A 14810-nucleotide genomic window follows, 5' to 3' on the forward strand; every position below is an offset into this window, starting at 1 on the left:
TCATTAAGGATTTTGCGTCAATAGCTAGGCCCATCTCCGACATTCTTACCGGGGAACATGGAAGTGTCAGTAGGCACAGGTCCAAAAATATCCAGGTGCAATTTAGTGAACAGCAACAACTTGCTTTCCAAAAATTGCGTAACATTCTAGCTTCAGAGGATGTCATCCTCAGATACCCCGATTATAAAAAGGCATTCGATTTAACGACGGATGCCTCGGCATTTGGCATTGGCGCAGTCCTATCCCAAGAAGGGAGACCCATAACAATGATCTCTAGAACCTTAAAGGACAGGGAAGTTAACTACGCTACCAATGAAAGGGAGCTGTTAGCTAAAGTTTGGGCACTGGCCAAATTACGCCACTATTTATATGCAGTCAAAGATATAAATATCTTTACTGACCACCAACCGTTCACCTTCGCAGTGTCGGAATCCAATCCGAATGCGAAAATCAAGAGGTGGAAAGCCCGCATCGACGAATCCGGCGCTAAAATGTTTTACAAGCCCGGCAAAGATAACCTCGTTGCGGATGCCCTCTCAAGACAGCAACTTAACGTTCTGGAAGAGGAAGACGCTTTTTCTAGCGTGGCCACAATTCACAGTAAGCTGTCACTAACCTATACCTATACAAGCCTTTGAATTGCTTCCTGAACCAGATAACTCTGGAGGAGGCACGCTTTTCGTTAAAACGCAGCTTCGTCCTCTTTGGAAGAAAGAGGCGGCATGTGATTAACTTCCCCTGCAAAGAGTCATTACTTGATGAGCTTGCAGGCATAATCGTTCTTAGGGCGTAAACGCCATTCATTGTGACTTGCACACGCTGGCAATGATACAGGACGAATTGGTTCGGCAGTTTCCAGCCACCAAATTTTGGCATTGCAAAAACCGTGTAACGGATATTTTTGCAGTTCCTGAGAGACGGAAAATCCTCACCGTCGAGCACAACAGGGCTCACATATCGGCCCAAGAAAATGTTAAGCAGATACTCTCCGAGTACTACTTTCCAAAGATGGCCAAGCTAGCCACAGAAATTGTAGCAAACTGCAAAACATGTGCGAAAGCCAAGTACGATAGGCACCCAAAGAAGCATGAGCTAGGCGAGACTCTGATCCCCTCTCATGTGGGAGAACTGCTACATATCGACATCTTTTCCACAGACAAGAAATACTTCCTCACTTGCATCGACAAGTTTTCGAAGTTTGAAGTTGTGCAACATGTCCACTCTAGGACAATCGAGGATCTTAAACCGGCCATACTCCAAATAATGAACTTTTTCCCTAGGGCTCGAGTAGTCTATTGCGATAATGAACCTTCGTTAAACTCGCACACTATCTCAGCCATGCTTGACAACCATTTTAGTGTTAGCATTGCAAATGCCCCACCACTTCATAGCGTCTCAAACGGGCAAGTAGAGCGCTTTCACAGCACCCTCTTGGAGCTTGCTCGTTGCCTAAAAATCGACAAGGGGACCGATACTGTGGAAATTATTTTGGCAACCGCCAAATATAATAAATCAATTCACTCTGTCGTTGACAAACGTCCAGTCGACATCGTGCAAAAGCACCCAGACGACCCACAGACGGACGTCCAGAATAAGATCGTTAGGGCACAAAACACGCTCAGGGCCAGGGAAAATGCCTCCCGACAATGCAGAACGTTCGAAGTCGGCGAGAAAGTCTTGGTTAAGTCAAACCAAAGGCTTGGCAATAAACTCACACCATTGTGTGAGGAAAAAGCTGTCGAAGCGGACCTGGGGACCACGGTCCTCATTAAGGGGAGGGTGGTCCACAAGGACAACATTAGATAATAATTCATTTTTTCTAATGTTTACACCTAGCCACTTGACGTAAGTTTTCTTTTCCACATTTTTTCATCCCTAGCCACTTGGCATAAGTTTTTTCCATATTTTCTCACCCCTATTCACTTGGTATAAGTTTTTGTTTCCCCAGTCACACATGCAGAAACTTTTGAGTGTCGATGTCGCTCATCTGCGTGACCTGCTCGACTCGTTGAGCATCCACCACAGAGTAGCTAGGAGTTTGGATTTCCTAGGAGCGGCGTTAAAGGTAGTGGCGGGAACGCCAGATGCAAAGGATTTCGAGAAAATTAAACTTAATGAATTTCAGTTAATAAATGCAAACAATAGGCAGATAAACATCAATAGTAAAGTACAAGACCAAATTAATAATATTACTACCACCGTCAACCAACTTCTGAGGTCGGCCAAGGGAACCCAAGTTGACACGGGGCATCTTTATGAGATGTTATTATCCCGAAATAGAATGATTAGTATGGAGCTGCAAAACTTATTACTAGCGATAGCTCTAGCTAAGGCCAACATTGTGAGCCCTAGTATACTAGATCATGCAGACCTAGAAGATATATGGATAGAAGAGCCCACAGATACCCCCATCAAAGACTTATTGTCCGTTGCTTCCGTTAAAATATTACAGTCCGCTAACCTCTTGTATTTTGTCATCAAATTTCCAATAATCAAATCGTCGTGTATTAAAATCACTGTTTTTCCCGTGTCCCATCATGACACTATGCTCAGGCTGGAGGACAAAATAATAGCTGATTGCAATGGAGTAATTCACACGGTCAACAATTGCTCCACAACATCTGGAGCCACATTTTGCAAGCTGGCGTTAAGAAGGTCGTGCGCGCAAGAGCTCCACGCTAGAGGCATAGCGCACTGTGACATCCAGCACAGCGATCTACATCCAATTACTCACGTAGATGAAGGCATCATAATTGTAAACGATCGTCCGGCACGTGTGAGTGTGGATAATGGCACTTACATTCATTTACGAGGCACGCATCTCATTACCTTTACTGAGAGTGCCATGGTTAATGAAACCCGATACGTCAACAATGACAGGGCCCAGAAAAGGGTCCCAGTAGTAGCCAGCACGCCCTCCCTGAATATTACTATGGAGCACAACATCCTCAGTCTTCCATACCTTCACCGCTTGAGTGAACGTAACCTGGAACACATCAAGAGAGTCGGGGAGAATATCAACGACTATCATTCACATCAGATAGTACTGGTGGCAGGAGCAATATGCTGCGCGTTGATCTGCGTCGGCTTCACCTATCGGCGAGTCATCCAGGCCAGAAGAACTACGGTCCAGATAGCAGATATGATCGCCCGAATAGGGTCGGCCGAGGGCGGCCTTAATCCTGAGGGGGGAGTAGTTAACTAAGTTCACCGGGCGACGGCAATGACCGTCCGAAAGCTCGCTCCGGCCAAATTGCTGACACAGCGTCTGGCCGGAAGCCCGTGCATAGCCGGCAAGCACTACCCATTGGAGTGGCCGCTATGAGTCCCTTTTTATGTTAGCTTTAAGTTCAGTTCAATTTTGATATTCATCGAATAAAGAGCACAAGCTCATTCAATATAACTCCGGCAACCGCCGTTAACCATCTTATTATTTCTATACTGACTGAGTCTCTAGGCCAGCAGGTTAAGAAGGGCAGTCACCCTTCCATCCTAATCTTCGTAATTCACCATTGGAGAGAAATCACTAACTGGACTTCTGTACCGACACAGCGGCAAGGGAATCTCCACTGTGAACTTAAATACTTAGAGGGAAATAACTAACCGGACTTCTACACGAAGACAGCAGCGAGGGAACCTCTACAGTAAAATTATCTAATTTATACATACATAATAAATAAGGCGGAGCACCAACATTGGATAAGCTTAACGCAGTAGGGTATGTGTGGCAAAAGAGGCGGTGTAGTAACACGTCTAAGAGCCCGAAGGGCTCAACTGTTAAAACTGCTAAACAGCAACGACACGTTACCGTGGAGCACATCTGTAAAGTTACTCGCAGAGCTCGAGCACGTAAAAGTCTGGCTAGCAGAAAGAAAGAACCAAAAGCCTACCCTGCAATTAAAAACATAAGCAAATCTAGCCCAACGTCACAACCACCAGCAGCAAAAAAGATACCAGCCCTGAGGAGGACATGCCCTAACGACTGCGAGGGACCATTAGGCTCACCGCATTGTGAGTACACATGCGCAGCCAGCACCGGTGACCCTACGGAAAAGAAGTAACACTAGCCTGGACCAAATATCAAGAAGTGCGAGTGGCAGTCCGCCCCTTGTGCCAACGATGGTGTAGTATGTACATATATTGAATACCCACTGTACCAAGAGTACTTAACAGGAACACACTGTAACACTTTGTGGACGAAATATGAACTGCCCGCTTATACATTGGCCCGCACACAAATAGTGCAAGTGTCAGCATAAATGCAACACGAGCGGACCACATGTATGTATGTGCATATACCTCCGCGCTCAGCCTAAGCGAGCATAGCTATGTATGTAAGAATATATAAGCCACGAGCTACGAGACTTTGACTCCTTTAACTGTAAATTCATATTAATGAGATCAGAGAAAAATGTGAGTTCGGAGCGACAACAAAGGTTGCTCCGGCTTAAAACTGGAAATCAAATTGAATTAAATAAAGAACATAAAAACACAAGAAACATACAACGGCTCTTCGATTTAATAATGGAGTTTGCGGGCTTCACTTTTATCACAGTAGTTAACAACAAGCTCCCAGAATAAGCTAGGCAGGGCAATTTTATATTTTAGCATCCCATTTTTATATATTTATATTTTATTATTCCATTTTGTATATATTATATATTTTATATATTACCCACGTATGACCACCCTAATGTTATACCACCCTTATGGTGTCTGGGAGCTGAGCCAGCAAAGTGTACCGCTATTGGCCGTGCCTCTGTGCCATTGGTGGCAAGCGATCGTATGACTTTAGCGATTTTGTGCATTGTCAGCGAAGATGCCACGAACATCCGGCCATACGTTTTACTTTTTGTCAACTTAGATTTAGTTCACTTTATGTTCCCAATGAATAAAGAGCCAAAGCTCGATAAATGAAACTCCGGCAACCGCCGTTAAAGATGTACATATTTATTTGATACCCAGTCTGAGTCTCAAGGCCAGCGGAAAATTGAGGGCAGTTACCCTCTCAACCTAATCAACGTATTTCTACAAGTTGAAGCCACGGCCAACCGGCCACATTTTGATATCCACTGCGGATAGGGCCATTCGCTGCAACTACCGTCAGTCGACCCCCCGCCACGGACACACAGCCAGCCGTCTCCACACCTGCCACGGAAGTACAGCCAGCTGGCTCTCCAATTAAATAATTTACATACATATAAATTAACTAAGTTAACCGGGCGATGGCAATGACCGATCGTCCGAAAGCCCGCTCCGGCCAAATTGCTGACCCAGAGTATGGCCGGAAGCTCGTGCATAGCCGGCAAGCACCGCCCATTGCAGTGTCCGCTATGAGTTTCACTTTTGTCCGCTTTTAAGTTCAGTTTTGATTTTATACTTGATTAATAAGGAGCCTTATCAAATTTCAAAAGAGCACTTGTATCCAAGAGCGAATGCACTCGAATCCAAGAGAAATAAAAGAATCAAATCACCACGCTCCAAAATTAAGCTCTCTCTCAGAATCTTCAAAATTAACCAAGATCCACAAAAGCTCGAGACCGAGGCTTGAACGTCAACCCCCCTATTTCAATAAGATAAGTTTAGTTTGAGACACGAAATTAATCGGTCAGTGTTCTTCAATAAAAAATATCTTGTAATAATTCGGTTTAAAATAAAATTAAAATGTTTTTTTATAACTTACGAATAACCAAGTATTTAATTGACGCAGCCAGTAGGATCAAAAGAATCCTTTTAGTACGGTACTGGTCAAATTTAAGAATACGCTGCACAACTAGCTATCTAGACCAGCGAATTAAAACAGTGATTCAAAAAGTTTGATCCGCTAAAGAATCTACGTGCAAGTAGTATTCTAAACGAAAATCCCATGCGATCGGAAACAAAATTCAAATTCGAACTTTTAATTTTGTGACTTTTTTAATAGAACTAAAATGTAACAAGAGTAAAAATGGCAGCAGTGGCACAACTCACCGAGCTTCATTTGAATCAGCTGTTAAACCAAATCTAAGAGGTACAATACTACGATGGCACACCTGGAAAGCTTTCTGTGTTCATCAACCAAGTCGATCAGTTATTGACCCTCTACCCCACACAAGATGCCCGTCAAGCTCACATCATTTACGGCGCTATCAAGCGAGTGATAGTAGACACTGCAATAGAAGCTGCGACTCAGGCAGGAGCAACCACCTGGATTGAGATTTGAGAAGCATTATCCACCTGATTTAAGGACCACAGACCATACGTGACGCTAGTGAAACAACTAGAAGGGACACCATACCCCGGAAGCATCAGTAAGTTCATCCAGATGCTGGAAGCGCAGCATCGTAATATCTTTGATAAATTAGAATTAGAAAGTAGCCCTGTAATTAGGAGTAACTATTCTGAAATGTTAAAATGGACTATCAAATTTACAATTAATAAGAAACTACCAGATAGAATGTACATGTCGTTGGCTCGAGTTACCGCCTCTGCACATTAAGCTCCCCCACCTAAGCCAGTGCGGTTAGCAAGAAACTAGTGGCCAAGCATTTATTGGCAACTAAGTTGCCAACCAAACGAAACATCGGGGCCACTGCAAAGCCGAGCCCTACATATGCATCCGGTCCGGTTTCAATCCATCCCGCTAGGTCAGCAGATTATTGAAAACATTAGGTTTGAACAAAGAAGCATTTAAATAAAGAATTCATTCTAATTTGGATCCGAAACTAACCACGACGAAGACTTATCATTTGTCGGGAAATCAACCAGAATATTTTTTATAACTCTCGCAAAGATATCGACACTATCCCAAAATTAAAACAAGCCACCATGGAACTCAGTCTTTATGATGCAAATCCTGAAGACGTTGATTTACAAAAAATTCACGATCATAATCAAGAACAAGGAAAATAAAACTCAAAGCAACAATCAAAGGTATTACAACAATAGACATAATACAAGTGCTTACTATTCGTCATCCTAATCAGAAGAACAATCAAGCCAATAATGCGAATAGAAATAACCAGAATCGTAATCTAATCAACCCTCCTATTGTTGACCCGCAAGTATTTCACAATTTTAGGAATGGTTTAAATCAAGCTAGGCAGAATAACCCCTTGAATTATCAACCCTCTACTTCGCATAACCCAGGTAATAATGGTCCTGTAAAAAGACAAAGAGAAAGTAGCAGTGGACAGAACAAAATAGAAGTAGATTTAAATTTTCATCAAACTGCCTCGAAAACCTCGGACACGGGAGAAGAGGAAGAGCCAGTCCATATGTAAAAATCACGTATCAGAACAATCTTTACAAATGTATGATTGACACAGGTTCGTCCATCAATATCATTAGAGAAAATTTTGCAAATTTAAAGGAATCTAAAAAAATCTCACGGTATATACAATTAAGGGCCCAATAAAATTAATCAAAAGCATATTGATTAAGCCCAATGTAATATGTGCTTTTGAACGAAAATTCTATGTGCATAAATTCTCTCAAAATTATGGTTTCCTGTTAGGTCGTCAGTATTTAGAAGATAAGAAAAGATTGACTATGAGAAGGAGACTGTAACCTTATGTTCAAAAACATATAAATTCAGGTATAAGGAGGAAAACGTCGAGACCGCATCAACAAGATGCCTTGACCCAAAAAAAAGGATGAGACCTCACTAGCAAAGTGTCTCAGACCAAAAGCAAAAAAGGTTAACATCAAAACAAGACAAAAAATGGAGAAGACCGCACTCTTGAAGTGCCTTACTCCAAAAATCAGTAAAGAGGCAGAGAACGAAGATGCAATGCAATCCGATCCCACATCCATTGCTGATGAAACAATTAACTTCGCGATCAATAACGAATTACGCGAATGTAACGAGTTTTAACTCGAACATCTCAATGTTAAGGAAATTAAATGTTGAAAGAAGGTTCTATACAAAAATAGACCCATTCAGTACACAGAAGGTGAGAATTTGACATTCATTAGTACTATTAAGCATGTTATCCAAACTCATCATGAAGACCCGGTTTATCGCCAAACCATGCAAATACCACCAGAGCGTTGTACAGAAGGTAAACAAACAAATTAAGGTAATGATAGAGCGGGGCATTATCCGAAAATCAAAGTCCTTCTATTGGTCACCTATTGGGGTAGTCCCAAAGAAGGCAGACGCCTAAGGTAAATCAAAATTCAGACCAGTAGTTGACTATAGGAATCTCAATGAAATAACAATAAACGATAAGTTTCCGATTCCTAGAATGAATGAAATACTTGACAAATTGGGAAGATGCCAGTATTTCACTACTATTGATCTAGCTAAAGGTTCCCAGCAATTTCAGATTGAGAAAAAATCTATTGCAAAGACAGCGTTTTCAACCAAACATGGGCACTAAGAATATACCCGCATGCCCCTTGGCCTTAAAAATGTACCGGCAACTTTTCAGAGAAGATTTAATCTACAAGGATTGTTTAGTATACTTGGATGATATTCTAATTTACTCCACTTTATTGGAGGAACACATTTTATCATTAAAGAGAGTCATTGGAAAATTAAGGGACGCTAATTTGAAATTGCAATTGGATAAATTTGAGTTCATGAGGAAAGAAACAGAATTCATAGGACACATTGTCACTACTAATGGAATTCGATCTAACCCAAACAAAAATAAAATCATTTTTGGGATTATGTGGGTTCTATCGCAAATTTATTCCTTACTAAGGTAGTTAAACCAATGACCCTAAAGTTGAAAGAAGGAGCGGTAATTGATTGATAAATGCAGAGATTACATAGAGTCATTTTAAAAATTAAAGGTACCAATAACTTCGGATCTGATTTTAATCTATCCTGATTTCTCAAAACCCTTTTCCCTAACCACGGACGCTAGTAATATAGCAATCGGTGCTGTTTTGTCACAAAATCATAAGCCCGTATGTTATGCAAGCAGAAAGATAAATGAACATGAAATAAATTATGCGACTATCGAAAGAACTGTTAGCTATAGTTTGGGCAACGTAATATTTTAGGTCATATCTATTTGGAAGGCCGTTTGACATATTAAGCGATCATAAACTTCTGGTGTGGCTTAACAACATAAAAGAACCCAACATTAAATTGCATAGGTGGAAAATCAAATTGAATGAATTCGATTACAAAATTAAGTATCTTCCAGGCAAATAAAATTATGTTGCGGTTGCTCTATGCCGCACAGCAATAGAAAAAGCCATGGTTGGCAAAATTATATTAGTGCTGCTGAAGATAACTTAAATTATATCTCCTGTAGTATGCATATAAGTTAACAACCTAGTTGACAACAACAATCGTTGACAAAGAAGATGCAAGCTCAGTACATATGGCGCAACCGGGTGAAGAAACCAGAAGTTCAATTTACTACCAACTCAGGAAACTTCCGGATTAGCGTTCCGCTACCCAAAAGGTGCAAGCTCAGCGCACGTGGCTTACCATATCTGGGGCATCTGCCAATGTGGAAATCAATGCATTGACCAATAGTAATTGGAAGCGGCCAATAGTTACAAATTGTCATAACCGGCTAATGAGAACAAAGAACGTCAGCGGAAGCAATGACGGCGGAAGAGACGGTGACAGCGATGGAGCAACAAGCAGCCTATATAAACGATTGTTAAGCTTAACCAAATTCAGTTCTTGATCCAACTCAAAACAATAAAGATTATTTTTTTTAATAAAAAAATAACCAATAATCTTTAACTGGCGCCCGAACAGGGACCTGGTTTAAATCCTCGAAAGGTGTCAAGTTCCGCGTCTCGCGTCGATCGGTAAAAAAAATCCCGACGTTCGGTATAATAACTCCGCCTAATACGTGATGAGTGAAATCCAAACAACGCGAACCGGAGGAGGACTTGTACCTGGAGGAAAGGCCAGAAATTATCGCCGTGATCCCTTTAGTACCCGTTCGGAGGGAACGTGAGAAAAGGTATAGAGGAGGCCCCCCAGTAGACCCACACTCGAGAGGAATCGCTGCAGAGTGGGACAAAAAGGAATCTGCCAAGTCTATCGTCACGAGAGCACGCCGAGGAATGTTATTATTGTAAGAACAGTTTTAAGTACACTTCGAAAAAATAATAAAACCGAAAAGAAATTAACACAATTAGCAATTAAGAACTCTCAACAAAAATAAGAAAACAAAATTCGAACTATTTACTAACTATTTAAGATCCAACTTTTGATTGTGAGTGAAAACAAAATCAAAATCCTTTATCAATTGTCCATATATCAAAATGACCGAACAAGACTTAGTTGACAGACTCTCAAACCTTACAGGACCTTCTTCAAGCACACGACTAAACGCACGAATTATGACAAAGAGTGAGATTGAGGAAAACATAAAAATAGTTCTAGAGGAAAAACCTCGGTAACTTGGTAAAGGAAATATTAAATTCGAATAAGGACTTCTCTAAATATGAAGATCAGGAAATTAAGAAAGAATTTGCACACAATTTAAGTGAGTTAGATAAATTACCAGATATTGTCCGATCGCTTAGAGATTATTCAGGAAACAAAACTGAATATTCATCATGGAAAAAAGGTGTCACCAGGCTATTAAGCTTCAATGAAGGTTTCACCTAAATATTACGGAACCTTCTTAGCAATTAGCAATAAAACAATTAGGCTCAGAGCTCAGAAGAAATTAAAAATCTAAAAGCTATTGCTTTTTTCCCAATGAAGGTTTCCAGTGAAGGTTTCAATGAAGGTTTCACCTAAATATTACGGAACCTTCTTAGCAATTAGCCATAAAACAATTAGGCTCAGAGCTCAGAAGAAATTAAAAATCTAAAAGCTATTGCTTTTTTCCCAAAAAATAAAATTACAATTAATACCAGAAGAAATAACTAATATAATACACGCAATTACATGGGCAAAATCAAACACAGTAAATTCATGTGTATTTACAACCACAGAAACCACAATAATAGAAGATATCTTCAGAAAAGAAAATAACTTATTTTTGAACGTAGAAGAATTATTAGAGTTTTCTAAGGTCAAATTAGCCACAAATGGTAACGACCTCCTTTACACTATTAGCCTACCAACCATAAAAGCAGACAACTGCAGAACACTTAAAATTAAAGCAATAAAAAAAGCCCAAATTATAAATGAATAAAACACTAACATTTGTTAGAATGTAAGAAACAACCATTTGCAATAACAGAACCATGGGAATCCGAAAATAATAAGACCATTTGTAACATAGAAAATTTATTAGATTTAAGTAAGGATATTTGCGTAAGTGTACTACTAAATCTAAGCGAACCAGAATGTAAGATAATTAACAATAAGCATATACCCGACTTTGAGAAGATACTGGCAGGCACCATACTGCTGAACGATTTCAATGGGCCAGTCTTGCTAGATGGGAAGCAACTAAAATTACATGACTCTTTCATCATACAATACTGTTACTCAATGGTTACTGTTGACGAAGTAACATACAAGGTAGGAGAAATCAACATAGCCGAACCAGAACCTCCAGTTTTCCAACTTATGGGAGAAAAAACCAAACTTGAGGAAGTCCTCTCACTTCGAATGATCAAAGAGTTGAACATCAACAACGCAAAAGTGATTGAGAAACTAAGAAGCAAAGCGACAATATCAGCTTCTGTTAGCTATGGATCTATCATCATCCTCCTGATAGTAATAATAGGCACGGCCACAGAACTCCTACGAAAACGTAAACGGACGGAAAAAATGCAAGAGAAGCCTACACAGCCCGGACCGGTACTCTTTTAAAAAGGGGGAATGTTAACAACCTAGTTTCTAAAATCGTTGACAAAGAAGATGCAAGCTCAGTACATATGGCGCAACCGGGTGAAGAAACCAGAAGTTCAATTTACTACCAACTCAGGAAAATTCTGGATTAGTGGTCCCACGATCGCTACCCAAAAGATGCAAGCTCAGCGCACGTGGCTTACCATATCTAGGGCATCTGCCAATGGGGAACTCAATGCATTGACCAATGGTAATTAGAAGCGGCCAATACTTACAAATCGTCATAACCAGCTATGAGAACACAGAACGTCAGCGGAAGCAATGACGGCGGAAGAGACGGTGACAGCGATGGAGCAACAAGCAGCCTATATAAACGATTGTTAAGCTTAAGCAAATTCAGCTCTTAATCCAACTCAAAACAATAAAGATTATTTTTTTTAATAAAAAAATAACCAATAATCTTTAACTTATATATTGAATACCCACTGTACCAAGAGTACTTTACGGGTACACACTGTACACACTTTGTTGCAGTGTTTACATAATTTAAAGTCCCGGTCATAAACCTAAGTGGCCGAAATATGAAACTATCTTCGAACATTGGCCCGCACACAGGCTGTGCTAGTGTCAGCAAAAATGCAACACGAGCGGACCTCAAGTATGTATGTGCATATACCTCCACGCTCAGCCTTACCGAGCATAGCTATGTATTTATGTATTTAAGAATATATAAGCGCCGCTTAAAATTAAAAAAAAAAAAATAATAAAAAACGGAAGTTACAAGAAATGTGTGACAGCGATGGATTAACAAAAAAAGAAGTTACAAGAAATGTGTGATAGCGATGGATTAAAAATAAAAAGAAGTTATAAGAAATGCGTGACATCGGTGGAACAGAACTAAAACTACATGGCGTGAAAAGAAAGTGCAAAAAGTGCAAGAACTAAATGACAGAATATACATATTAATTGGAATATGGCGAAGAATATAAACTTCATGACAGTGAGTAGAGTGGGATGTGTGCGAGACGCAGTGGTGTGGTGAAGAAATTAAAAGCCAGAAGGGCTGAATTACTGAAGCTTACTAAATAGCGGAAGTAAACTAAATTGGAACTATTCGGTAAAATTACATGCCGAACTTGACCATATAAAAAATATTTTGAGTGAAAGGAAAATCACAGTCACACACACATCAGCCTACTCTGAAATTGAGAATATCGCCAAAGCGAAATTAGAACTGTCTCCACCGGAAGAAATAAAGATCCCAAAATTAAAGAAGAAGTGCCCGATCGACTGCGAGGGACCCCTCTTTACTCCGCATTGTGGCTACACCTGTGCAGCCAGCACCGGTGCCCCATCATAAAAAAACCTGTGCGATGACCGGCACCGGTACCGCCTGAGCCCATAGGCCCATGACATCAGCAGCTGAATTAAAAGTGTGAGGGGCAGGCCGCCCCCTTATGCCAACGAGGGAGCGTCAGCAAAGCCAAGACCGGCGACGACCAGCTGACGCAAAGGACACTGGAAGGAACACCGACAGGATAGCTATTAAAAATTGCACTGCGTTGCATAATTTTTTTGATTGCACTGCGATGCATATTTTTTTATATTATATATATTTTTATATTAAATTATAAATTGTAAAATTGAGCGATATTAAAGTTGCCCAATTAGTGTGTGGCCTGAAAAGCATACAAAAACTAGACAGGTTTTTCCACTGTTAAATTTTATTTTTAATTTCATGAGCCAAAATAAATGGCAAATAAATTATAAATTAAATCACACTCTTATCTTAAGAAATACTACAGAAATTCGAATAAGAACACCCAAAATGGGTTTAGTAGATGTTAAAGAAGTGGACTCCACAGCCAATGTTATCAATAAAATCGAGTCCAAAACTATAAATAAGGAGTTAATAAACATTTTATTGTCAATTATTGTTTTTATTATGTGCGCATTTATTTTGTATACAGCCTATATGTTAAACAATAGGTGCATATCAAAGAAGGCTATAAATAAAAGCCAGGCTACCGACCTGGATAAAATATAAAAGCGCTAACAATAAATACAAAAATATGTTTTAAAAATATTATCCTAATTACAAATATGTATATCTATACAGAAATGTATTAAGAACTAAAACAAAAAAAAAAATACAAAAACAAAAATTACCTATTCCTTGAGATAAAATAAGAATAATTTAAAATAATAAATAAATTTAAAAAAAATCGGCCCAATGTCTAACAGTGAAGCTGACATTAGGAGTACCGACATGAGCGAGGAGATGCAGAAAATTTCCATTGATTGCGCAACACAGGCTCTTAACGAGTACAGCATCGAACATGAGATTGCCGAATACATTAAAAATGGATCTTATGTATCTCATGAACCAAACCATTTTATCTATTTCTGTTTGGACTAGTTAGCCATTCTATTGTTTAAGAGAGGTTAGAAATAGAAAGTTAGTTATGATTCGAGCTTCGTTCACAAAATAATTCCATTAAATAATGGAATGGGACGAATTATATAAGGAATTAAATAATATAAAAATTGATTTTGACAAATCCTATAAGTCATTATCAAGAACTCGGCAAGCACAGCAAAATACTGTGAACAAACATGCTGAAATATTAGTAGACCGCTTTAACACTGCGCGTATACTAATACTTGACCAGAGGGACCGGCTAGACAAAGCCCATTGGTCTCGAGTATCTAAGTTCTTGAACAAATTGCGAGAGAACTTAATATTCGTAAAACATAGGTATAATTTGGCCATTTCAGTGCCAACTATACTAAACACCCCTCTGACAATCGAGACAGGTAACGAGTCAGAATTATCAGATCCACCTGCACTTGAACAGGCTGAGATAAATGATGAGGAAATGGAGGAAAAAGACATCAATAACCTCACTATTCCCGCAAACCTAATTCAATCTGAATTGTCAGATCAGGACTTAACAGACTCTGATACCTACGACAGCATTGTAGAGCTAAAACCTACCACAATGGCTGACGAAACCATTGCCCAAAGGGCATATATTAAGGAGATATCGAATGCCATCCCGGAATTCGACGGGCAAAGGATTCACCTTCAGAGATT

General features: G+C 39.8%; 1 long non-coding RNA gene and 1 pseudogene across 2 annotated transcripts in view; one reads left to right on the forward strand and one right to left on the reverse strand.

Moving 5' to 3' along the window:
* Positions 1–14810, reverse strand: part of LOC110187613 (uncharacterized) — a 157340-nt gene that overhangs the window by 100049 nt on the left and 42481 nt on the right. The gene's annotated exons all lie outside the window — the stretch shown is intronic.
* On the forward strand, positions 13947–14162 carry LOC110182814 (dynein light chain 1, cytoplasmic pseudogene; annotated as a pseudogene).

The sequence above is a fragment of the Drosophila serrata genome, unplaced genomic scaffold, assembly GCF_035046125.1.
Source record: "Drosophila serrata isolate PLE 108 unplaced genomic scaffold, ASM3504612v1 contig_293, whole genome shotgun sequence".
Classification (NCBI taxonomy): domain Eukaryota; kingdom Metazoa; phylum Arthropoda; class Insecta; order Diptera; family Drosophilidae; genus Drosophila; species Drosophila serrata.